A 13,788-nucleotide genomic window follows, 5' to 3' on the forward strand; every position below is an offset into this window, starting at 1 on the left:
GGGGAGCGGCGCCCCGTCACAGCTCCGCCTCGCCCGGGCGGGAAGGTTGCCTTTGTCACGGGTCCTCTGGGCAGGGCATAAAGCCGGTACTCCTCCTTCCTTCCCTCACGGGCGGCCGCCTGCGGTACGCTCTGGTGGGATGGAGGGCTTCGGCTGAGAATCCTGAGGTAAAACCCTGTCCAGCCCTGGCGCCTCAGGGCGGGAGGGCCGGCCCCGGTTGTGAGGTGGTCCCGGCCTCGATCGTGAGAGGGGGGCGGCCCCGATCGTGAGGGATGAATTGTGTCAGATCTGGTGTCTGTGGGGCTTGTCCCTCCACTGAGCCTCCGGGAGAGGTTGAGGGTAAAAGAGATGAAAACAGAGGGTCAAAAATGACTGGCCTGACCTGCCTGAGCCTCCCTCTTGCATGAGGAAAGGAAAGGGGTTTGGGTGCCTTGTTAATCTATGCCACCCACATATTTAACAGCTCAATAACAAATACTGCCTATTTGTACTCTTATTTATTGCTAATATATCATCATACTCGCTGGAATTTATCAAGTAATTATGTCCCCTCCCTTCTTCAATGTGCAAGGCCATGGCAGCCATCAAATTAACAATCTGATTTATAATGCACTGTAAAAACTTTATCCTGATTTCCTTATTTCTCACCCATGCTGTAGTGGCAGAAATGCTCCTAAAGCAAGAAGTACTTCAAACTTTGGAAGATGGAGGTGTGTCAAAAAGATGCAACCCTTCCCAAAGTAAATGGCATAACAGAACCGGGAAGGGGGAGGAGCTGTGCAATGTGGGTCACCAAGGGCAGGGAAAAGGTAAGACCATCCCCAATCTGCAACTTTCTCTTGAGCGTCCTCCAGAGTGGTAGGAGTGATGCCCAGGAGGAGAGCAAATGGTTGGGATCCCCAAAAGAGATTTATTTACCTTACATAATTTTTTGGTTATTTTAAAGCTGGTGTCTAAGCTGTCTGGTAATTCTACAGTCAAGAGAGATAGGGTATCTCCACCAGCTTAAGACAGGTTGGACAAATCATGCTGTGAAGAAACGTGTCTCCAGTGGTTGTAGAGTGGTGAGGCCTGACCAGAGTCCTGCATGTCTGTCTTGACTGAAGGCCTAGTTCATGGCTTGCTAATGTTAGGCTAGATGAATCCCACCTCTGTTTTTCATTCTTGGCTCTCCCAACAGCTTGGTACAGGATCATGTGACTGTCCCATGTAACATCTGATACACAACAGCACGGGAGAGGAAAGTGCCATATTTCATCAAGGAGCAAAGTGGGACTGGTGTCTACTACATGTAGACTCTGGTTAAAGAATACATCTTTCTTCCGGAAACATATTTAATTCAAGAATATACTTAAAGGCAAGCATGCGTTTTACTGATTTCCAGTGTGGGGACATCAATACACAGATGCAAAGTGCTTTGAGATTCATTCATCGATGTGGGATGTTAGATAACTTCCATCTATTATTCTTACAGCATTATGTGTAAGTATATGCTAACTCACCGTGCCTAAGCTAAAACTCTCCTTGCTGAGTAGGACATCACCTTGGGAAAGCTCTTAGAGTTCCAGGACTTTGTCAGCTCCACAGTGTTATTTTCTTTATTTCTTGATTTACTCTCAGTACCTTGTAATATCATGTCTAGTCTTATGTTAAAAATGTGCTCTGTCTACATTTTTCTACCCCAGGTGTGTCTGAAAGAGTTTTTTGTCCTTTTGATCATCATTTGTATGTTTTTTCTTCTTTCCTCGTTCTTCAGCATTACCAACTACTAATCCCAAAACTAACTTCATTCTAGGAGAGCAACTGTGTGTTGACACATTCTGTCCTGAAGGTGGTGAAATTTATGGTGCACAGTTCCAAGTACACAGCCCATTACTATGTATTATAGAGGACTTCCCTCCTCTTCGCTGTGAAAACTTGTTATACCAGTTTAAAAATATGTTAGGCAGGCATCTCCTTCCTCTAACATTAATCATTAATTACCATGTGATACTGACATTTCTGGTTGCTACTTAATAGAGCAAAACAGTATTTTATGTGCATTTGTAACTTCTTCTGTCTTACTCCAATGTCAATGTCACAACATACCCAACTGTCAGTGTCAGAACAGTCCTATGTATGGGAAGCCCATTCTGCAGCCTCTCTGGAAATGCTGCGCAAACCAGAGCCTCTAGAACAAGCCCATGTTTGCAAAACTCCTCTTGGCAATCTGACTCCTTTTCCTTGTGTTACAGGCCAAAATTCAAGTTTCTTCTCACAGAATGTACTTGTTATAAATTATTACTGCAAATAGCCAAGAGCAGGCACACTGAACTAAGCCACTGTGATCAAAGGGGATCTTATTCACCTGTTTTGGACTTTCTTCACAAATAGTTTTCATTTAGGGTCTTTTTTTTTTTTTCCTCTGCACGTGGTCTGGGTTTGATAAGCAATTGATAGAACTGAGCAGTCAGAAAGAAAATGTAAAATGATAGAAAGCTATCTGTTTTTCATTTGAATTTCATTAGGCTTAGAAAGCTCCACAGTAAAATACAAAGTCCCCTTGTGTGAGGCAGAGTATATAAAGTAAAAAAAAATAATCGTGTTTTAGAAAGCTGGTAATTTACATTTTGAATGTAAGGCAACAGCTAGACGAAATAGGGAATAAATGTGTGCCAGGATATGAAATGACCATGAAAGAAAAAGGTTTAGCTAAAGTGAAGGCTGAGTAACATTTATGGTCATTATAGTTGACTTATTGTTGTGATAAACATGGTATTATGATTTGTTATTTGTGTAAGAGTGGCTGTTGGTAACGTCAGGACAAGACCATGGCTTATTGTACAAAGTATTGTACAAGTGTACAGACACTGTTATTCCTGTTTACAATCAGTAATCCCACACAAGATATGGTTCATGACTCATTTATACAACTTTTCCTCATGATTGACCATGTCCTTTGTTTTGGCAAGGCACTTACAGCTAGAGCCAATGAAAAGCTTTGGTGTCACAGCACACCTTGCCTTTCGGTGCCTAGCTGGCAGAATGAATTTCCAAACAGCGAGATAAACTTACAGTAATCAAAACTTTGGGATTTGTCTGTGACTCAGATGACATCCCAGCCCAGATGTCACTGCTGCCTCTCTTCTACCAATTCAATGGCTTTTGTGGTGCTGTTAGTCAGGTCTGTGTTGTGATTTTTATTAAAACAAAAAAGACAAATCTGCAAAATACAGATTGGATGGGTGGTCTGCGAGATGGGTGAGAAATTGGCTCACAGGCCACACTCAGAGGATGGTGATCAATGGTCTTTTCTCAAGCTGGCAGCCTATCACAAGTGGGTTCTCTCGATACCAAACCCCATGCTGTTCAACTCTGGATGAGGGGAAAGCACCCTCACCAAGTTTGCTGATGACACTAAACTGGATGGTGAGGTGGACACGTCAGAAGGGAGAGCCATCTTAGAGAGACACCTGGACAGGCTGGTAGAGTGGACTAGCAAAAACTGTATGAAATTTAACAAAGGCAAGTGCAAAGTCCTGCAACATAACCCAACATGACAACGTAACCCAAGGGCCCAGTGCAGGCCAGGATCCATGTGGTTGGGTCACAGTCTTGCTGAGAGGGACCTGGGGGTCCTGGTGGACAACGAGCTGAACGCAAGTCATCAGTGCACTGCTGCAGCAATGAAGGCAAATCGGATCCTGGGCTGCATCTGCAGGGACATTACTAGTAGAGATAGAGTCATCCCTCTCTACTCAGGGCTTGTCAGACTACACCTGGAGTGCTGTGACCAATTCAGCTATCTGCAATTCAAGAAAGACATGGACAGACTGGAGAGGGTCCAAAGGAGGGTAATGAAGATGATCAAAGGGCTGGAGAACCTGCCCTGTGAGGAAGGACTGAAGGAATTAGGTCTTTTCTCCCTGGAGAAGAGAAGGCTCAGGGGGAACCTCATCACAGTATTCCAGTACTCAAAGGGCTGCTACAAAGAGAGTGGAGGCTGTATCTTCACAAGGAACCAAACAGAGAAGACAAGGGGCAAGGGGTCCAAGTTTCACTGGAAGAGGTTTCATCTTGATACAAGAAAGACATATTTTACAGTGAGAACAATCAGTCACTGGAACAGCCTCCCAAGGAACCTGGTAGAATCGCAATCATAGAATCATAGGGTTGGAAGGGACCTCTGGAGATCATCTAGTCCAACTCTCTGCCAGAGCAGGGTCACCCAGAGCAGGTTGCACAGGAACGCGTCCAGGTCGGTTTTGAGTGTCTCCAGAGTTGGAGACTCCACCACCTCTCTGGGCAGCCTGTGCCAGTGCTCTGCCACCCTCAAAGTAAAGAAGTTCCTCCTCATGTTTAGGTGGAACTTCCTATGCTCAAGTTTGTGCCCATTACCTCTTGTCCTGTCCCCAGGCACCACTGAAAAGCGCCTGGCTCCATCCTCCTGACACCCCCCCTTTCAGTATTTATAAGTGTTGATGAGATCCCCCCTCTGTCTTCTTTTTTCCAGACTGAAGAGACCAAAATCCCTCAGTCTTTCTTCATAAGAGAGGTGTTCCAGTCCCCTAATCATCTTGGTAGCTCTCTGCTGCACCCTCTCCAGCAGTTCCCTGTCCCTCTTGAACCAGGGAGCCCAGAACTGGACACAGCACTCCAGGTGTGGCCTCACCAGGGCAGAGTAGAGGGGGAGGATGACCTCCCTCGACCTGCTGGCCACACTCTTCTTGATGCACCCCAGGATGCCATTGGCCCTTTTCGCCACAAGGGCACATTGCTGGCTCATGGTCATCCTGTTGTCCACCAGGACTCCCAGGTCTCTTTCAGCTGAGCTGCTCTCCAGCAGGTCAGCCCCCGACCTGTCCTGGTGCATGGGGTTATTCCTCCCCAAGTGCAGTGCCCTACACTTGTCCTTATTGACTTTCATAAGGTTCCTCTTTGCCCAAATCTCCAGCCTGTCCAGGTCTCTCTGTACAGCGGCACAGCCTTCCGGTGTGTCAGCCACCCCCCCCCCCCAGCTTTGTGTCATCAACAAACTTGCTGAGGGTGCACTCTATCCCCTCATCCAGGTCATTGATGAATACATTGAAGAGGACTGGACCCAGTACTGACCCCTGGGGAACACCACTCGTTACTGACCTCCAACTAGACTCTGTGCCCCTAATCACTACCCTCTGAGCTCTGTCTTTCAACCAGTTATCTATCCACCTTATTGTCCATTCATCAAACCCACTTTTCCTAAGCTTTCCTATGAGGATGCTGTGGGAGACCATGTCGAACGCCTTGCTTAAGTCAAGGTAGACCACATCTACTGCCCTCCCCTCATCTATCCATCCAGTCATGCCATCATAGAAGGCTATCAGATTAGTCAGACATGATTTCCCGGGAATCCATGTTGAGTACTTCTGATAGCTTTCTTTCCCTCCACATGCCTTGAGATGATGCCCAGAACGAGCTGTTCCATCATCTTGCCAGGGACGGAGGTGTGGGTGACTGGCCTGTAGTTCCCCGGCTCCTCCTTCTTGCCTTTTTTGAAGACTGGAGTGACATTGGCTTTCCTCCAGTCCTCAGGCACCTCGCCTGTTCTCCAGGACCTTTCAAAGATGATGGAGAGCGGCCCAGCAATGACTTCCACCAGCTCCCTCAGCACTCTTGGGTGCATCCCATCAGGGCCCATGGACTTGTGAATATCTAATTGATCTAATTGATCCCTCACTCGATCCTCCTCAACCCAAGGGAAGTCTTCTTCTTTCCCCATTAATTCCCCCAATGCCTGGGACTCCTGAGGGCTGGGCTGAGCAGTAAAGACCAAAGCAAAGAAGGTCTTTTCTTCAAATTGCTGGAGCTTTTCAATATGTGACTGGACAGGGAGCTAAATAATCTCATCTGGGCTCCCTTTCCCACGAAAGGCTGGACCAGATGGTCTTTTGAGGTCCCTTCTAGCCTGGGTTGTTCTATGATTCTATGAACGTTTTTGGAAGGAGCTTGTATCTTTTTTTTACCCAGATATTTTTGTATTTGGTTTAGAATGTCATGGGGCAAAAACAAACTTCAGGTTGAGGGAGACAGATATCAACCTCTGAAACCTGATCTGCTGCTATAGGTACAGGAATATGGAACTCCAAAAGTGGTGAGCCAAGCTTCAAAAAACCTAAAAGCGTTAACTTTCTCGTAAGAAAAGATAGGAGGTTTAAAATCCTGTCCTCTGAACTGCAGAGAGCAACTTGCATTCCTCCCCTGGGTGATTAGGGTATACGTGTGGAAAGTGAGAGATGAGTTGGAACAGTCAGATGGTTGAGAGACAGCTGAGTCTCCTAGACTGACGCTTCCTAGACAAGCACTTGAGATACCATCACTTGCTGTAAAAAATGGCCAAGATAGGATCTGTGGAGAGCAGAGACAGTCAGCATTTATTGGAAACTCTCTAGGAACACCTTTAGCATTTAGTCCTATTTGCAATTAAGCCAGAAGAATATTTAATTTCCAGGTTATGTTCTAACTTAATTGAGAAATAGCCCTGAAGCTACTGTGGCCAGTGCCATTCTGTACCTGCACAGTAGCAGACCCAGAGGCATCGAGAGCTGTGGTTATTAACTTCTTTCCAGCCAGCCTTCACACTCTTCCTTTTGTCGTCTTCTGTAGCCCCAGATTCACCCCTGCCCCCTTGTCTCTTCCATACCTTATCTCCTTCCTGTATTGCTGAGGCCATCTCACGATTCCCAACTCATTCCTTCTGCCTCCTCCACCATCACCCCCACCCCACCAGTGCTTCTTGACCCCCACTCTCTCCAGAACTCTCCATATTGCCTTTGTGACTTCCTACTGCCTTCTCTCTCCATCAGGTGATGTCCTCCGTCATTGCTGGTGGCCCCAGAGCCTACTCTGATAGGCATACTAGGGAGTTGCCTAGTAAGTTGGACCTAACTTCTCTCCTCACGTTACTTTTGGTGTTAGTGTACCTCACTGCTGAGACAAAATTTGTAGGTGTGAGGAGAATTCTACAGAGTAAGAAGTTACCTAGTGAGTTGTGCTGTCCTTGAGGTTCGTCTGCAGTTCAGCTGGGGGGAGAGAAAGGGGAGCTGGGGTGTATTTTTGGCATTCAGTACCTCAGTTGCACTTAAATTCTAGTTTTGGCTCCTAAATCCTTTATTTGGTCTAGTCCTTCAGCTTTTTCTTCAGCAGATCCTACTCTCAGAGCAAGTACTTCCCTTTTCTCATGTTTTGCCTGTTTAGAGGAGGGTGGGACAGCCTTCTGCCGGTTTTGCAGTATCTGGTTCAAAGTGGCCCAATTTTACCAGGTTCCTATAGCATTAATGCAATAGAAAAGTACACCTAATAGCTGTTCCCTGGCTTCTACTATTTAGAACATATGTTTTCTGACATTTAATGTTAGTTTCTTCTCCCATACATCCCAATGAGTATGGACAGCTAGTTATTTTCCAGTGTCAGCGAGATTGAAATGGATGCAACTTATTTTCCTGTGGGGAATGGAGACATGTCACTGAATTGAATTAAATACTAATCATATTATTTCCAAAGGGGAGGAATGCAAGTAGAATCAAAGAAATACAGAAGATGATTTATTCTATGAGAGCATAAAATACATATACTTGGAAATAAACCTGTTTTTTTTAAATTGTTTTGGGGTTTTATGGTTTGGAGTTTGGTTTTTTTGGCATTTTTTGGTTGTGTTTTTTTGTGTTGTTTTTTTGTTTGTTTGGTTTTTTTTTTTCTGGTTTGATTCCTGTTAGAACTGAAAGTGAATTCCTCTAATTGTCTTCCACTGGCCTGTGATACAAGTCTGGATGATCTCAATTCCAGCTCCCAAGGACAGGGTGTCCTGTCATACAGTGAGCTGTATTTTGCATTTAAGCTGTATTTTCTGTTTCAGCAGAACTGAATGGTTTATGGAGAAGGGGAGCAGCATGGAGGGATTCCTTATGTGTCATGTTTGAGGAAAGGACTTGCCATTGTCATCCAGGATGTTCTGTAACTGCTCTGGAAAAGGATTCTGGTTGGGCTGTGGGCTCTGTCCAAGGTCAGCTTCAAGTCAGTGGAACAAATCCTAGTAAGTTCATTAGGAGCTGAATCAGGCCTTTACTAGATCAAGAAAGGGGTTTAGACCTCTGTAGCAGAATGTAGATGGACTTTAGACATTTAAATTTCATCTGCAATCCAAACAATCTCTGCTTATCAGCCATCTAAACCTGCATCTGCCTTATCTCTGTAGGTGCCTCCCAGTTTGAGCTGGAAGTTCACTAGATGTGCATGCTGTGTGAGCTGAACAGAAAATTTCAGCACAAAAGTAACCTTGTTCAACATCGTGGCTTACACGTTTTCCATCCTCAGTGTTGCTCAGGCTCAAAGTGGCCACAGTGTATTTGGGGAGACTCAGTGATACCTGTTTACGAATTGAGTTTCTGTGTACAGTACCTTCATAGAAACTGGGCTGGTGGATAACCTTCATGCTTCAGAAAGTGAAAGCAGAGATAAAAGCTTCTAATCAAGGCGTTACAGTGAGACGATGAAAAGAGGAAAGACAGATGGAACTCCTCACCTCCAGATCTTCAAGGACAAATCACGTATTTTATATTGCTATCGATGGATACAAAAATTCCCCATCGTGGCAGTCCTCTAATCCCACAGGACAAGGTTATTAGAGGATAATCCTAGCCTAAATGGCAACCCTGTACTTGAGCATTGGTTCTCCTAATGCTGTAGGATACAATTACAGAACAAGGCCTATAAACCACAGCCTTTGTTCTGCCTTATTGCTTAATTGTTTAATGAAGTATTCACTTCATCTAAGTGAGTGCTTTGTAATTTTGTACTTGCATGCAGCTGGCAGTGGCAATGAGCAAAGAACTGGCATTTTTACAGAATAATTTGTTCTTTTGGTAAAAGAAGGTACCATTGAAGATATCAGGCTCTAATAGTAAATAATTTGAGAGATCACCCTATAAAAGGGAAATCTCACCCTTAAAAGTGAGGAATGAAAGCACATTTGTTACTGCTCCTCCCCAGCCTTTTCCTCTTGGTGCTGTGCAAAGACAGATGGAAGAGGTAGTGTGACGATTAGTACCAGATCTTGCACTAACAGCTCAGTTTCTACGGTCGGGACACTGCTGTCATGTGCACCTCTCAAACTGGAGTGGGAGAGGCATTCCCGACTGAAAAAAAAGGTATATCAAAAAAGGCTCATACCAAAATGAGAGCAATATTCAGGCCCTTAAATAAGTGCGAAGTCACTATGTATAAGTGCAAAATAACATTATATATAACATTATATGCACTTATATATATATAAGTGCAAAATAAACATTAAAAGTTTATTTTACCATCTTCTGTGGATTTCAAGAGGTAAACAGTGATCCTTCTGTAGTCTTTAAAAATATTCCTATGCTCAGGACAATGCGTCAGACTCCAGCTCCCAAGGAGTTGCCTGGTGAAGGTCAAGTGTTCAGAGACCTCAGTTTCCTACCAGTTACTGCTAGGCAGCTCTGTACCTCCCAGCATTTTGGGTGTTTTGATCTTTTGAAGCATTTATTTCTCTTTATAACTATAGAAGGAACTTAGACAATTAGCTCTGGGCTTGGATATAATTTTTGGCTGGGGACCTAAACTCCGGACACCGGATATCAGGAGATTTGCAATAGGCTAGTGAGAGAACATGACCCTGGGAACGGGAGAAAATTGTTTGAATGCTGGAGGCTTTTTTGAGTTCCAGCCATGCAGGGTCTTTTGCAAACGCTAAATACCAAAGTAACATTGCCAGTCTTTAATATCGAGTTTTTCTTTAATAGCAATAAAAGTGTTTTATGAATAAAATCAGTACAAACAGGTGAGGTCACCTGTGCACTAATCCTTTCCTCTCTTGCCAGCCCTTGCCTCTTGGGAGGTGATGCCTATGGATACTTTGCTGGTCCTCACAGGGAAGGGTGCTGCTTCACTGAGACCACGTTGCTAGAGGAAGACAGCAGCGAGAGAGGTAATTTACAGCTACTTCACTTGTTGCATTCCATGCAGGCTCTGCTACAGGTGCCATTTTTGTGAAGTCTGTGGAGTGCAGATGATGGGAAGGAAACTATCACACAGTGGCATTTGGCATATCAGCAAACAGTATGGTATAGGGCACCTATATGTATATGGTAGGTACATGTTAACGCGTTGTGCTTGGCCCAAAAGAAGTGACAAATGGATGGCTTGTAACTGTTCCATTTAAAAGGAAGTACAGTCCCCTTTGTTTGTTGGGACACTTTGTAACTTGTTTTCATGAAACTACCATTTTCAACATCATTTAACAAGCCATTATAGGCCTTTTAATAAATTATAGTCATTAACCTTGCCTATGGTAACTGAGGGCAGGATTTTAATTCAGGCAATAAAGAGTCTGTCCTCTAGGCCCGAATGTTCAAGATCACAAGAGTGTCAGAGCCAACGTCAGTTCAAGGACCAACAGGAGCAAAACTGGCTCATGGCCATCTGTTGTACCTTTACAGTGCTGACAGGTTCCTGCCTGTGCCAGTGTACAGAGACTCCTCAGGCTGCGTTTATCTGTGCTCACTCCAAGCTGCCTCTGTGATCTGTTCTTGCAGCTGGAAGAGCTAAACCATGGGAAAACCCTACTTCCTTTGCCTTTAAGCCTTTGCCAGCTTTTCTCTAGGGAGTTTCCTGCAGAAGGATTGTCACGGAGGCAGTGATCTGACTCAGGGCTGTTAGAGACACCTCCTGGAAGTGCTGTCATGGAATAGCCACAGGCCAGTCGTGAATCAGTCATGAGCAGTCTCATTAGCACCTGATTTCTTAATAGCATCTCATATATACTTGTGTTACCAGCTATTTTTGTACCCTCTATGCAACCACTGCCTTAACAGGAACTCTCTGTCCACATAAAAGAATGTTGGGTTTGTTGTTTTTTTTTCTTCTCGTCTATATGGAAATGCATGTAAAACTTTTGTTTAAACCCTTTAAGATGTAGGTTTTCAACTAAGAAGAAAAAAATAACTTTGCTTAAAACAGGTATTCAGTACCTTTTTCCTAAAATGAACATTTTATCTTCTTTGAAGAAAAGATTTCAAAAAAGGTTGCAAAAATATTTCTTTAGTGCATTTTTGGCTTAAAATACTGTCTTGACGGTTCTGTTATTATAGCTGCTTATCACTCTGAGGTAACATTTGCGTTTTGTTTCAAAGTTTCAATTGCTTGCTTTTAGTGTTATTACTGGCGGAGGCTCAATTTCTGCGGTTACAGATGGCCATAGTCTGGAAAGGCTTCTGCATGAACCACTTTAAGCCTCCACACTGAGTCAGAGAAGGTTCAGAAGTGGCAGAGAGGAAAATGAAACAGAGAGCACAGATCACCTCTGTCTCACCTGTGTGGGATCACAATTGTACAACAGGCCTGAGGGTTGTCTAGTGGAAAAGGCTTTGAATCATGACTGACAGGGATGACTCTGGTCTGAGTGGAGCCTTTGTAGTGAAAAGCGATGAAGTTAAATTGCAGCTTCCGCTCAGTCTGCTGGTGAGAGTTGTCCAGAAGCTGCCGGGCACAAAGCTGACATAACCTCTACCCCATTACTACAGGCTCCTGCAGGTTTAGTCTGGGCTGGACCCCACTTGTCACCTTGCATGCTTATCGGTGAGCTTGTTGACCTAGCTGGGTTCACTGCATTCCAGAGCTGGTCACTGAATGTTGTTTATTTGAATTCCTCTGCAGCTTCAGCACAGCCTGGTATACTGGCTCTTTTGATGTTTGAAGTTATAGGCTTCCCTCACTGTGGTGGTTTTGAACAACTTAATTGCTCCCCATCCTTTTTCAACACTATGGAAATTTGGGGAGAATCTGTTAACTCAGGCTGAGAAACAGTGTTCCCTGAAATTCCAAATATTATTAATGGTATCATTATGGGTGTTCATGCTTTCTTTCTGTTCATGAAGACAGATGTAAAGCTGAAGCTCAGATAAAGAGACACCTGGCATTTGTATTCTTTAATATTTACAATAGTCTAATGATTACCATTGCAGACTCTTGCAAAGTGTTCACCTGCCCTGAGGGATGGAATGACTCGGCAGGATATCTGCATTACAATTGCAATATTGTTCCTGCTGGGAGAGGAGTTGAGAGAATATTTTTATTTTTCAACCGTTCCTGCTGTGCCTTGGCATTTACAATCCATCTGGACTAACACCTTCAGCAGTTTTCTTCTGTACCCAGAGACTCTGGGCCAGCAGTGTGACAAGCATATTAGCTCACCACCAAGCTGTGAGTAGCACAGTTGATGAGTTTTTTATCATTCACTGCTTTTAGTGTGTCACAGAGAGCTTTATAACTTCCTTTACAGGTGGGGAAACTGAGTCACAGAGAGAAGAGATGGTGTCACTTAGTTCACCTGTTACGGATAGTGGAAGAGGTGACACTGAGATCCTGGCTGGCTAAACTCTGTTTGGGAGGCTCATTCTCTGGATTGCCACCCGTTCCTGAAAACCTGAGGCATGAAGGCATGATTGTCCCACTTCACTCACCTCTTCTGCCTGGCTTGCTGATCCAGTCTCCTGGAAGGTCTTTCTGAGTCACTTGTACCCTCCAGAACCTCTTACCAATCTACACAAGCTCATTTGGATCTAAAATTAAAACTCCCTAGGAAAGCGGTAAGAGCCAGGCTTTCTCAAACCATGCTCTGCTGAATATTACAGGTCCCCAAGCACATCTGTATTTCTCACAGCTGTAATTCTGAAAGCAGAATAGGATCTCTTGCTTCCAAAGATCTTCCTAGAACTTAGTACCGAGTCACTTGTCTTGATTATCAGATTACTGGTCCTCCCACATAATCAGTGAGGATGGAAAGGCAGGGGCTGCAGGGAAAGTGGGAAAAGAGTTGAGACCCATGACTTGCATGACTTCCAGCAGTGCTTGCTCACACTTGCTGTTGAGAGACGTGCCTGGTTAACCAGCGGCTCATTCCCTGTGGGCAGTCAAGTAGAAAAACAACACTGGCAGAACTGGCCTAACACTATAACCAGGAATTGCTGCAAGATGTGGTGTTATTGCCCTCTGCTGACAGTTTGCTACATAGTGTCTTCACTTCAAAAATGAAGTATTTTCTGTTGTAGCGCAAACAAGGATTTCTGAGAATTTGTAATAAACTGCAGGAACCTCCCTTGGACAGAGATTTTTGAGGTTTATTGCTTGTTTTGTTAATGTACTTTCTTGCTGTTGTAACTCAGATGCTACATATCATCCCACATCAAAGATGAGTCCAGTCTACGCTGTTGTGTACAACAGCAGCTGTTGTACACTGAGTGTGCACATTGAGAGAGCAAATTTTCCCCTTGAGAGCTTGCGGTCTACAGAGACAAGACAGATAAAGGATACTGGGGGGTGGGGGGAAAGTGATCAGCCCCATTTTACATATAGGCTGCTGAGATACTGAAAGATCTAGCTGAGCCCACAAAAAGGCAGCTCTTATCCTGCCTGCAAGCTGTAGTCAGATGAATTCAAAGCAGAAATAAGCCACAAGTTCTGGCTGCAAGGAGAATGGATCACACTGTTGGCATCTTCTTTTTTTTTGTCTTCACAAGGTTAGATAATTCCTTAGTTCAACCAAAGTTGCAATTCAGTCAAATGACGTATTGGAATAAGCAGGCCAAGAAGCAATGACCTATGATAAATAGGAGGTTGGACTAGACAGTCATGTTTCTTTTCTGCCTCTATCAGCTTACCCAAGGTCACACCGGAGTTTTGTGAGAAAGCCAGGAAGTGAATCCAGGGTTTTGGGTTGGTTGGTTGGTTTTTTTTTTTGGTCCAGGGCTT

At 44.3% G+C, this 13,788-nt stretch overlaps 1 long non-coding RNA gene across 1 annotated transcript; it reads left to right on the forward strand.

Moving 5' to 3' along the window:
• The first annotated feature begins 106 nt into the window (after positions 1–106).
• On the forward strand, positions 107–12,595 carry LOC134510389 (uncharacterized). The gene is made up of 5 exons (XR_010069587.1): positions 107–167; positions 660–809; positions 7,874–8,047; positions 9,861–9,967; positions 12,320–12,595. It is a non-coding gene; the product is annotated as an uncharacterized LOC134510389 (long non-coding RNA).
• Positions 12,596–13,788: the final 1,193 nt, after the last annotated feature.

This window comes from Chroicocephalus ridibundus, chromosome 1, assembly GCF_963924245.1.
Source record: "Chroicocephalus ridibundus chromosome 1, bChrRid1.1, whole genome shotgun sequence".
Classification (NCBI taxonomy): domain Eukaryota; kingdom Metazoa; phylum Chordata; class Aves; order Charadriiformes; family Laridae; genus Chroicocephalus; species Chroicocephalus ridibundus.